This window comes from Nanorana parkeri, unplaced genomic scaffold, assembly GCF_000935625.1.
Source record: "Nanorana parkeri isolate BGI_ZX_2015 unplaced genomic scaffold, ASM93562v1 scaffold770, whole genome shotgun sequence".
NCBI classification, from domain to species: Eukaryota; Metazoa; Chordata; class Amphibia; order Anura; family Dicroglossidae; genus Nanorana; species Nanorana parkeri.
Window position 1 is genome coordinate 685,551 of NW_017307038.1, and position 13,448 is coordinate 698,998.

Sequence of the window (13,448 nt, forward strand, 5' to 3'; positions counted from 1 at the left end):
CTTCAGCAGGCTGGGGGCAGGGCATGCCATGCTCAGGCGGGGCTGGGGAATACCTCACCCAGCGCGGAATGCACCGCAGGTCACTAATTTACACCAGTGTTCAGCAGAGCCCAGTATTCATGCATGTGAGTGCATTATCTGATTCTGGTTTCTGAGGTTGGTTGAATTGTGCTGTGGTCTATGGACTCCTTATCACTTCATAAACTTCTCAGAAAACACCAGCCTGGGGCGTTTCTCTGATCATGCCACCCTACGTGTCCTGCCCCAGGGGCTCGGCCCCCTTTACATCCACACATGCAGTTATTGTTTTGGATAAGTGATATTGTTTACCTTCCAACATGGTCCCAAGCTTCTGTGTCTGTTGTGGAAGTACCATTGACCCCTGGAGAGGTTATGACGTGCAAAGAAGCAGGGATCTGTATTAGGGAATGGATTTTCCGGAAATAGTCAAATTTTCACTAAGTTTAAAGGCACATTGCAAATTTAATACAATTCTGCAAAGTTTTAAGTTGGTGAAAGGGTTTCTTTAAGTTGATTATTCTAACACAACCTAACAGTTTGGGACAGCAGCAAATATACTAGAAAACTCTGCTTGCCACACTAACCCTTCCTCTCTTTTTTGGGTAAGTATCTCATCCCTTGTGGCTTAGAGTCCCTGGAAGCTTTTAATTGGTCTGCACTTATAACTTTGTATATTCCTTCTTGGATTTAAGCCCTGTAAGGCTTAAACTTTACCACATGCAAGTCAGGCACTGGATTATTTCTGATACAGATCATAATGTGATCACTAATCACTAATGAACTTATGTAATTACTTTAAACACATCTATTTCTATGACCCACTTTCTACAACACTTCTCTTTATTGCATGCTCCCATCTCAATTTACTAACTTGTCGAACTACTCTACGAATGTCTCCAGATGGGAAAAAGACTAATAGACTATTGTGGGCAACAATTTTTATATCATGACCCAATACCACATGTTATACAGCCCCACTTTCCCATCTTTTCTGCTCCACAACTAATACATCCTGTCATTGGGTGACTGTACTAAGTACTCTCTGAGTCCTGACCATCCTGTCACTGACTGACTTGCTACATACAGTAGTGTGTATAATGGGACTGTACGCTGTCTGTGACATCACCATCCAGTCACTGGCTGGCTGCTGTATATTCTGTGTAACTGCACTCTGTGACATCACTATTCAGTCACTGGCTGGCTGCTGCATATTCTGTGTGACTGCACTCTGTGACATCACTATTCAGTCACTGGCTGGCTGCTGCATATTCTGTGTGACTGCACTCTGTGACATCACCATTCAGTCGCTGGCTGCTGCATATTCTGTGTGACTGCACTCTGTGACATCACCATTCATTCACTGGCTGGCTGCTGCATATTCTGTGTGACTGCATTCTGTGACATCACTATTCAGTCACTGGCTGGCTGCTGCATATTCTGTGTGTCTGCACTCTGTGACATCACCATTCATTCACTGGCTGGTTGCTGCATATTCTGTGTGACTGCACTCTGTGACATCACTATTCAGTCACTGGCTGGCTGCTGCATATTCTGTGTGACTGCACTCTGTGACATCACTATTCAGTCACTGGCTGGCTGCTGCATATTCTGTGTGACTGCACTCTGTGACATCACTATTCAGTCAATGGCTGGCTGCTGCATATTCTGTGTGACTGCACTCTGTGACATCACCATTCATTCACTGGCTGGTTGCTGCATATTCTGTGTGACTGCACTCTGTGACATCACCATCCAGTCACTGGCTGGCTGCTGCATATTCTGTGTGACTGCACTCTGTGACATCACCATTCATTCACTGGCTGGCTGCTGCATATTCTGTGTGTCTGCACTCTGTGACATTACCATCTAGTCACTGGGTGGCTAATACATATTCTGTGTGACCGCACTCGGTGACAGCACCATCCAGTCAATGAATGATTTGGTCTATATTCTGTGTGACCACACTGTGTACTCTCTTTGACTTTACCATCCAGTTTTACATGGAACCACTACACAGTTTATGTGACATTGCAGTAATTACGGAAGGAAAACAGGGTTGAGTTATTCCTGGTGCGGATAGTCTCGGCGTATTCTATAGAGACTACTGAAATACAGGCGCGACCTAATTCTGCCTGCATCTGTCGCGTTGAGGAATGAGGCGGCAATACTCGCATATTTTATATTCTATATTTGTGAGGCCGTTCACTCTTCATTCATGAATTAAACACTTGTTTCCACACATCACTATTGTTATTTTCTTTTAGCGAGCTATAAGCTAATTAACCATCTGCTACCACATAACAAATGTCAGTGAAGAAAGAAAAAATAGACCTTCTTTAAAGGAAACGTAGGTAGTAGGTGCAGAGGATAATGGGTTGCTCTGGATTTAATACATTGCTGTATTCTGAAATAAAGGCTTAATTATAGAGTCACAGCTCTGACTCATTAGACTTTAAGCCTAATAAATAAATGTATAAAAAGGCACCATAGATTCCCTTTAGACCCCCTTCACATTGAGCGATTTATCGCGCGGTAATTCCCGCGATATCGCGGCTATTTACCACGCGATATCGCTCTTGAATGCATCTCAATGGGGCAAAGGGTCCTGCTGTCGCGGGTCGTGTCGCTACGGCCCCATTCACACTGAGCGATTTATCGAGCGATTTTTGCAGCGATATCGCTCATATTTCCACGCGATATCGCTCTATGTAGCTTCTCCAATCCATTTCAATGGAGCTGTTCACATCTTGTCGCTCAATATCGCTTGTAGCTCGTCGCTCCTACATGACCCTTTTTTCGAGCGATATTGCTCCTGATTGCATACAGCCCAATAGGAAAAAGTCGCTCAATATCGCTCGTCGCGCAATATCGCTCAAAATCGCGCAATTTTCATGTCGCTCAGTGTGAATGGGACCTATAGCAGGACCCTTTCTGGAGCGGATTTTGCCGCGATTCTCGCTTGCTCAATGGAAGCATTTGCGCGATATCGCGCAAAATGCAAATCGCGTGACAAACGTGCAATTTGCGAATCGCGCAATGTGAACGGGGCCTTAGGGAGGTGCCTTTGATGCCACTTTCTTTTTTTGCCAGTAATTGCTCCATCCTATAAACATCTTTAAGTGCATTCAGGTTCTTGCTGTGATTGTGATACCTATTCAGTTTTAAACACAGATAAGTCAAGCATTTTTGATATAATTGCTGTTCAGAAGATCTAGTATTAACTACTGTATATATTATTTTACTGATAGCTCATAAAGTATTGGCACAGGGGATGCAGCAGTCCTGAGGCCCTGAATTCAGAGGACCCACGCATTATTGCTCCCTCCATGACTGTGAGTTCACATTACATCCTGTACAGTATAAATCAGAACCTCTTCTGGGGTTATTTAGCTTTTTGAAGCTGAACCCAGTTTATTACAAATGAGCAGCTGGCTAAGTTATTGCGTAACTCTTTCCTATTCAAACGTTTCCTGCTTTTATTGTTTTGGACCTCTGACATCCAACTCCCACACAGGGTTCTGTGTGTCCCAGAGTTTGGAGATATAAACAATATAATTTGAATGTAGATGCCAAACTGATCACTATGTCCTCAGGGCCGGATTTACTCCCCCTGCCGCCCCAAGGCCAGGTTCCACAATACGCCCCCCCCCCCTGCGCCACCAACCCACACCGCTGCCGCCCCTCTGCGCTCTGCCGCCCCGAGGCATCCAACTCCCACACAGGGTTCTGTGTGTCCCAGAGTTTGGAGATATAAACAATATAATTTGAATGTAGATGCGAAACTGATCACTATGTCCATGTCCTATTCCTGTGCCATATGGACACTAGGCATGGTGGACAGTCACGTTCTTTTTTACATTTAGTATGTCCTCCTAAAAGTGACCTTCTACATGGAGAAAGTCAAGGCTGGGATCCAGAAAAGGAGATATTAATGTTTAGATGGTATGGATAGATTTTTTTAGGGCCTAATCTTTAAATGTGTCCTAGAAATTGGTGTATGGAATGATGGTCTCGTTTTCTGGATGGAAATCAGATTAGGTATCTTACCGCAGAGGTGCATGCTGCATTTCCCTGTATAAACGTCTGTATTCTATAGCTGGTGATAAGCTCAGGAATGTTTTTCTCTCTGGATTTCTGTCTGCCATCCCTCACCCCGGATACGTTGCTCTCGCACAGGGAATTCTGCGCTCCCCTCACTGTTAAACCAGCCAGTTCTTCATCTTTTGTGGGAAAATGACCTTTATCTAAGCTGAACTGAAAACATCTATTCAGTCGTAGGAAGTCGGGGGGAATGTTACCATTTTTAGCACAGAGTCCACCCGACAGACCAAACATTTCACTTCATTGTTGTGGAGACTAATAGAGAATTTGTGAGCTGGAGTCATGGGAGGAGGAGAGGAGATTGCCACTTTATTCCATTAGATGAAAGCCAATTCTGGGAGGGACCTGAAATCCATCCAAACATTTGATTCTGATTTAGAATTCTGTATGTGATAGAGCGGACGGTGGGGACGCCCTGACATTCGCTCTTTTCAGCTTCTCCAGACCTTTAATTCTAGTAAAAGCTTCTGTTCAGAAACTTTCAGAGATGAGAACACAATTCCTCCTCATACAGGGGGAGCCTAATCTTTATCTGCATTATTCAGGCAGAAATGAGGTGGAAGCCTCAAATGTGGATGATTCAATAGACACTCTTCTGGTTGGTATGCCACAACGCCAGGCACGTGGCAAAATACAGTGCAGTCATCTAGATGTGTGAATTATTGTACTAGTGTTGATATTTAAAATTCTGCTCAGCAGCTTTCATGTTTCACTCCTCTCCTCCATTAATAAAGCATTAATAAATGACCGGGTGGCTGTGGAGTCACCTGAATCACTTCTGAAACTCAAAGCCGACAGTTGACTTGTGGGCTGAACACAGTCCCGGCTGCTATAGTAGCAGGGAATGTATTTAAAAGTCTGTGCTGCTGCAGCTTTACGTCGGTGGCAGGGAAAAGGTTAAAGCAGGAATACAGCCAAAAATAATAATAGCCCAATAAAAGATAAAATAAACAATCACAAAATTAATTAATTAAAAAAATACCCATCTTCAATTTTAGAGCTCTCCCCACAATACTACTTTCCTGCCACTAGGTGTCTTCAGTGTTCCAGATTGAATGACATGTAGCATCATTCAACTCACTTGCTCTGAACTTGGGTGGTCATAGACCCTCCCTTCATCTGTGACTGGACAGGACAGCATGTTCCTTGTCAACACATGAACTGAATGGCTTTTTGTGGTGCTGCTTTTCGCTCTGCTCTCCTGTGCAGTGACTGCAAGAGGCTGATTCAGAGTCAGATTCAAGTACCTACACATTTTATAATGTAATAATGAGAATGCATACATTTGTGTCTTTTCTATTTGCCTAGAGGTCAGCTTTGAATGTAAAGAATTTTGTCTTTATTTCTTAAGCTGGAATGATTAGCGTATTTTCTAAATTGCAGTCAGAAAAAGGTGGTGCCTCCTCACCCTGCTGTGAGCCAAGATACACTGGGACTAGTTTCTTGGTATCAGTGTTAGCAGGTACTCACAGCCAGGCAGTTGCAGTCTATTTAATGAGCTTGTGATCAATGTATGTGCTCTGTGCACTTGTGTCACAGTCATCAGCACTGCATTCGTTTTAATCCCCTTTAAAAAGATAAGTCTGTGTTTCCAGGCTGTGCCTTGTAAAGACAAGGCCTGTGATGACCACGATCCTTTCCCATCCGCACCCTGACCCCTGGCCTGCCTAATTACAGAGCGCTGCATTCTCTGCTGCCGGCCCGTCGCCCGGCAGTCATTACAGCTAATTTGACGAGACGTCATAATGCCGCATTTCCTGATAGAGGGCTGTGAGTCGCTGGGCCGTGAAGTCTCATTTCTAAGTGGCCACTAATAAGGCCTAGTTAATTTCACGCTCGATCTTTGTGACATTCATAATCAGTGCGCAGGAATGAGAAACGCCATAAGCCCAATGCAATATTTATTACACGCTTTTCATTAAAGGTATTTCTGCCGCGTTTAACAAATTGCCTAATTTGTCCGTAAGATACTTAATAAGCGCCGTTACTGGAAACTGCTTTGACATGACCCATTGAGATTTGACTGGATTGGTCAACGGGCCAGCATACACAGCAGGCATTACTACCAGCCATATTTCATTTAGAACTTTATTTATAACTTGCATAAAACAAACATCATGAAGATCTAAACATTTCATGTTTTTTTTACCGCTGTGCCGTTTGTTTTGTGTGTAATTGCCGCTTAGAGGTCATTTCTGGGGTTTTGCCGAGAGACGAGGCAGATCCAATATGTAAAAATGTCAAGTCTTTAAGACTTAATTAGTGTCCGGCTATAAATAGGAAAATGCGGCACAGCAACAATATCTCTGTATTTATTATTCCTCTGTGCCTCCCTTGTTTAAGAGAACCAGTCACACACACATAGCAGCACTTTAAAAAAGTGCTCCCCAACCTTTTTATCGCCGCGGACTGGTCAACGTTTAATAATTTTACCGTGGCCCGCTGAGGCCCGATTGTTTATATTTTAGATTGTTTTGATTTAATAATTTTAATTTAATTGTATTTAAACATGCCTTCAAAATAAAATACAGTTACACCAAAAAATGAAAGCGTTGGAAACGACTATTCGCCCCCTTCCAACCCCCCCGCGCCGGCGCTCTGACTTATCCAGCCAGGGAGTTTTGATGTGTGCACTGCAGGGGGCAGGGCGGGACGTGTGACACACACACGCCTCCTGTGACTCACCTCCCCTCCCGCCTCCTGTTACTATGGACGCGGACGGGAGGGGAGGTGAGTCACATGACCCGCCCACTCACTGTGAAGCCCGTCGGCAGTGCCCCATATTGCAGGACCGGACCGCACTGAGACTGCGGCCCGGTACCATTTGATCCGTGGATCGGTACCGGTCCGCGGACCGGGGGTTGGGGAACACTGCTTTAAAAGACCAATATACCCTCAACATACCCATTCACTGTTCAGCATTACATTGCAGGTATCAGAGCCCAAATATACAGTATAATAAGCAAATATGGCAGCACCTTCCTACATATATATAGACACGAGATTATAGAAAACAAAAACTTTCACATTGATAAAATGGTATACTCTTTCCAATGTATATTTAGGTGGCAGATGGCATCATTTGTACCATTTACATAAAGCAAATGGTCCCAACTGTTTATGTAGTGTATTGGGAGAAAACAAGTTATTTTTATTGGTAGTCCTCCAGCAAACTACAAGTCCCAGCATTCTTAAATTTGGAGCTGGGAATTTTCAGCCCTCTTTATAGTTAGTGCCACTTTGCACTAAATAACCTAAGTGACGACATATTTTACAATATGATGGAAGTTTAACATCTTCTGGATTATTTAGTGTTTTTCGCATCAAGTGTGATGGATGAAACGTGACATTAATAAGGAATGAAAAATAACCATCTCAGCAGTATCTAGTGCGTACAGTTCATGGCTGACACCAAACACAATTGTGAACCAATTAAAACTCCCCAGAACAGGAATACATTTCCAGAAGACTTGAAGTAGAAAGTTAGAGGAATAGAAATGAGAGGTGAATCCTACGCAATTGCCGTTAGGCTGCTCCACACATTGTTCAGCTTCAGAAGTGTCTTTCCTGGAAAATACTGTGTTGGACCAATCAGGATTTGACGATTACCATTCCAAGCTGGATGCTGTTCATAAAGGGCCTCATGTATCCACAAGTCAGTATTAGGAATAGTCTTTATTTCATCCCCGGAGCCAGTCTAATATACACACATCAGATTTCAGTTGTTCTTCGGATTGGCTATTGGTGCTGACATTCTGACACATCAGGCGGCAGCTTTTTTAGCTTTTCTAGGCTCTTTGTACATGTGCAGTGCTACTACTCTGTCTGATCCAGAAACTCTTTTCTTATCCTGTAAGTTCCAACATTGCACACTTGATGGGTGATCCTGGCTCATTCCACTTAACATCTTAAAGAGAACCTGTCAGAATAAAGAATGGGTTCAGCCATCACTATCTGGTTTATCCCTTAAAATAGTCACAATTTAACAGTTTTTGGATTTATTTGCCAGTATGTGTCATTACTTGTTACAAAGGGGATGCCTTTTTTTTCTTTCAAGACATTTCATTACAACAATAAAATAATGCTCCTGCTACAAAGCACAGTAGCTGTTTATAAATAAAATTCAGTATTTTTCAAAATATTCAGTATTTTTTACAAAGCACGGTAGTTATTTATAAATGCAATTAAGTTGTTTTCTAAATATTCTGTAAAACCAAACATATTAAAAAAAGCAAAGCAAAAATGTAAAAGGAATGGATTGTATAAGCTATATATATTCAGGAGATCTAACTGGCTAAAGTAGTGTTAGTCATAAGAACCCAGGGTGGCTCCAAAACACCTTCACAAATGCAACAGACTGTGCAGGAAATCTTTCATTGTGTAGATATATTTTGGATACTCAGCACTCTTTTGGTCACAAGGTGTTTAGGGAGCTCACTGTCCACTTCCCTGCAGAGTCTCATCCTGGCATCTATCTAATGCACCTTTCTGGTCTGCTGACTCAATCCCTGTAGCTCCTGGTATTTTCCTCTGATTGTACCTGAATTCAAAGCATTTCTAAACCCCAGAACAATAATTTAATATATTGCAGTTTACATAGAAGAGTTTTAATTTTACAGAATAAGAATATATTTAGCAAGTACAGGAAATGCAAGTTGATCTTGCTGGAAATGCATTCTCCTTGTCACTTCCTGTAAAGACAGATTTGAAATCCAGCCTGGGTGGCAACAGTGGTTCCCTCTAGAGATACAGTGAAGAAGCCTGTGAGTTATCCACAGTATTACCATGTAAAAATAAAATAAAAAAGCCTAAAAAAAGAAAACCAATGCAGCCACCACAGCTAAGGACTAATAAGCTGCAAATCTTAAATATACAGTTATATTTACAGCCTGTGAAAACACAGCCCGTGTGTTAAATAGTTCCAGTAGTCCCAGCTCTGCCCTTTCTTTGTGTTCACTGTAGCCCCGCCTCCATATACAAGAACATGAGAGGAAGCTGGCACATATTCATGTAATTAGAGAAGACGTCCCACTTGGAAACCCAATGAAAAGACATCTAGGAATTCTGTAAAGGTCACATGAAAATAATAGGGGACTTTGTGATTTGAGCAGTTGCACTGTTTCCTTGATAGTCAGTGGTGCTTATGACTAAAGCTGGGTACTGCTGAAATGCGTCAGCCAGATTTTTTATTTTTTGTACTGCATGTTCCTGGATATTGAATCAAGACATATTTCTGTTTTGGACAATGAAGGCGAGTTATGGTGATTGGATGGGTAATTGGAGATTGTGAAACTACATTAGGAGAGGTGTTGTCTGAGCATGGACAAAGAGGTGCAATGGTGTTGCTGCACTTTCACCTACTTGATAGAATTAGCAGTTTGCTGATTAATGTGGCGCATTTCCTGGAGTTGGTCTTTGAGGAGGAAATGTAAATGTTCCACTTGCTCTGTGTTCTCTATTTAAATCATTTTGTCTTTTATTGCGGTGTCTGCTGGCATGGCTTTGCCCTCTTTTCCGTCGTTGCTGCAGCTTGCCGTCTTATTAGCCACTGATTTTCATATGGATTGTAAATAATATTTTTAGATATTGACTGAACTCCATTATGAGAGCAATCTGGTGTAATGTGAGCCCAGCGCAGTATATGCTGTCCTCCGGCCTATTATATATTCCATTAATATGGCCAGAAATAGCGGCAGGCAGGAAGCGGCCTGGCGATAAATCTCCCACTGTAAATGGCATTTAATATCTTCTATTTATAAATGTCATTGGAAGTTATTTTACCGCTAACCTCCTGCTACATTAACTTTTTCTTATTAGAGCTTTTTGTAGTGGCTCGAATGTTTCCTTCAGGCGTTTTGTCTTTTCATCAGTTATTCCTCATGGCGGTATTGATCCGATTAAATAAATACCTTTTGTGTTTACTCTGTGCAATATCTAGAATATGCAGCATTACTTATCCTTTCTATAAAGCTTCCTGATCACACTGCAATGTCCAATAACATGCGATTTATCCACGCAGCTACCTGCATGCCAGCATCATTTCTTTCCCTGCGTAACCTCGCACAGAATGATGGATCATGGAATCGGGTCTACAACCAGTGGAAATGAGAATAGAGGGCTTTATTGTGTCAGATTTGCAGTGTACTTGTCAACACTTTTAACTGCCAGCCTGCAGCAGGTAAAAGATGTACTGGAATAAGGATGTATTACATCATTTTCATTTGTTGCTTCTTCACCCTAAGTAAAAGTCATCTATGTCTCATAATTAAACAAAGTTTATCTATTTTGCAAAGTTGCTACCATTTTAAAATAAATATCAGCATACTTGCTGCTTCGTCAATGTGTGGGAGTTTGCAATGCACTATGTTGTCACATAGCGTGGGGGAACAGAATTTATATCCAACATGGCCATTAAAAATAAGTATTTTCTGAAGGTTGCGCACACAATAGATGCTGATTCCACTCTTTATGAAAGCTGCGGAGGCCAGTACACGCTACATCCCCTTATTTGCATAAATCTAATGGAAACACTAGAAAAACATTTGGGTGGAAAGACTTAGCATTTACAAGCCCCTTTGTTACATTTTCTCTCCTCTTTATTTACAATATAAGACTTTCCGCATGTGAAGTCAGCTATTCCACAGTGATCACACAGAAATCATCTTTCATTGTCCTGAATCCTTTTAGCTCAAGAAGGCACAAATCTGATGGGTTGTTGTATTCTGATGCTCTCATCTCAGCACACCATGATCCTGGGGCACTATTAGGGGAGTGAGCAGCAGAAGAAGGGTTAATTAGTTTAGGGACTTGACTTAGGGGTTAGTTTAAAGTTAAGCTAAGAGGTTCAGGGAAATAAAGTGTTAGAACTGGGGTGGAGCAGGCTAGGGGTTATAGTGGACCTATTAGTAACTTTATAAATTTGCACGATTACATTAATGACCAAAAAATACAGCAATAGTAAAATGTCCAGAAAAGCTGTATTTCATTGGAAAGCAATCCTTAGCTCAAATCAAGTGTTTTTTTTGCCCAGGGGGAGATGATCTTAACAGTCTGTTGCAGGCAAGAGGAAGCATTTCCCCTGCCTCATCTCCCCTACTAATCACTTAGGCCTGGTTTACATCTGGGCATTTTGTAGCGCGTTCGAACGCTCTGCAAAACGCTCAAACACCGAAATCCCATTATTTCCTATGGGTATGGTTCACACCTGGGCGTATTACAGGCCGTATGAACGCGCTACAAAACGTCCTACGCCCAAAGAAGTACAGGAGCTTCTTTGGGTCGTTTTTGTCACGCGTTTCCTTTGGGATACAGCCAAGTAGCCCTCACGAAACGCGCGACAAACGTGCATATTCGATACGCCTAGGTGTGATCCCAGCCTTAGAGTGTACACTGTAATGTAGCAAGTCAAAAGCTGAGATGCTGCAGCAGGGGCTGATCTGTCACAGACATTTGTGAACACAACCCACACATTTGTGAACACACATGGATTTACATGATGGCGTCATCTCAGAGCCAGCATGTCAGTCCAGGAAATAGATGCAGACCCTGGGTGATGCCTAAACAAAGATGTCACTGTCCTTCTGGAGAGAAGAGCAGATGAAAGCCTTGCCATGGGGAGTACTGTGAGAGATAATAAATATCTGTGTCACACATTACTTGGCCTGCATGCACTTGGGACAGCTACATTATTTTCTCTGGTTTCTGGTGACAGGAACCTCTCCTGTTAGTGCTGGACCAATGGCACTGAGAACAGCGGGGTGCAGAGTTTCCTGTTTTTAGCATGAATGGGGAAATGGAAAAGTTTTCTTGTTCAGCCCATAGGGATGAACAAGAAAATATGATCAGTGTATGGCCTGCCTAAAGGCTGTGACACACTGCAGGCGAAGCGGAGCGGTGGCGCGCTGCCTTTCTGAGCAGTGTGTCATGTCATTTTCTCCTGGGCACCTCAGCTGGCGAGAGCTCGCGGAGCTGAGCGTGCCGAGATCAACAATTTCAACTTCAGCCAATCGGCTCGCGCGAATAAACCAGCACGTCGACATGCGACAGCTGGCTGGTTGTTAAGGACGAGCCGATTGGCTGAAGGTGCAGTCAATCATCTGCCTGCACTCGGCTCACACACTGCACGCAAAGCTCCGTGCCGGATAGCTTTGCTTCGCTCTGCACGGCTTTGCGTGCAGTGTGTCACGGCCTTAAGTGAGAGCAAGCCTCTCTCGGAGAGCCTCAAAAAGCCTAAAACACAATAGAGCTTCTAATCCTTCCCCACTCTATCCAAAACTAGAACATACATCTTAAATGTATGTAACATGTATATACTTAAAAGTATATAACATGTAGTTGTACTATGGATCATTTGAAGTCACCTGTCCCTTTAGAAAAAAGTATTGGTAATTGGTATCGGCAAGTACATGCGGGGAAGTACTTGTACTTGGTCCTGAAAAAGTGGTATCGGGACATCCCTATCTTAAAGTATTGTCAGTGCCTGATGGCAAATTCTGGTCATATTGCAGAACACATCTAAAGAGTTTACAGTATGTTTTACCATTGCAGGAACACAAATCCTAAAGTGTTTCCTGATGGAAGCAGCCATTCCTAGCTGGAAGAATGTTTGCTTCTATCAAAGCCTAAACACGCAGGTGTCCCACTCTGTGACAGGTTCCCTTTACTAGCGCTCAGATGGGAGAGCAAGATCAAAAGATATTAAAAATATACTTGATGAAATATTTCCTGATGAATCAGCTTTTTGATCAAATAATAGACTTCATCCTTTGATGCCTCCGGTGTGGATTGAATATTCTGTGGCAGTGCAGGCAGGTAATATTATCTTTCATCTTCTGGAATTTTTCTCCTTTCATATCGTTTTATACGGTGTTCTTAACATTTTATTGTACACAGTCTCCCCCTGTGCCACTTTGTACCATCACTGAGAAGCCATGAACCTGGCTGGCTTATGGCCCCATATGCCAAGGTCTTCATCCAGCACAACTTTAAAACCATTCTCCAATATGCTGTTCTTACCTGCAGTAGGTTAACCAGAACTGCAGTGTATATGTAGCATGGCCCCATGACATTATTGTAGAAAGTAGGGATGCACCGATAATAGTTTTTTGGAATTGAGTACAAGTACTGATATTTATAATTCAGTACATGCAGATACCGGGTACCAATACCGGTATTTCCTGGTAGCATGGAGCCGGCTTCCCGGGCAATCAGAAAGCTGGGCAGCAAGTCATTACCTGCTGCCCAGCTTCTTGATATCCCGGGAAGCCGGCTCCATGCTGATTGGCTGGGAAGAGAGCTTTCCAGTCCAATCAGCTTCAAGTTGGCTG

At 42.8% G+C, this 13,448-nt stretch overlaps 1 protein-coding gene across 1 annotated transcript in view; it reads left to right on the forward strand.

Annotated features, from left to right (window-relative positions):
* DAB2IP (DAB2 interacting protein) overlaps window positions 1–13,448 on the forward strand; it is a gene marked incomplete at its 3' end in the record, with an annotated part of 219,584 nt that overhangs the window by 100,076 nt on the left and 106,060 nt on the right. The gene's annotated exons all lie outside the window — the stretch shown is intronic.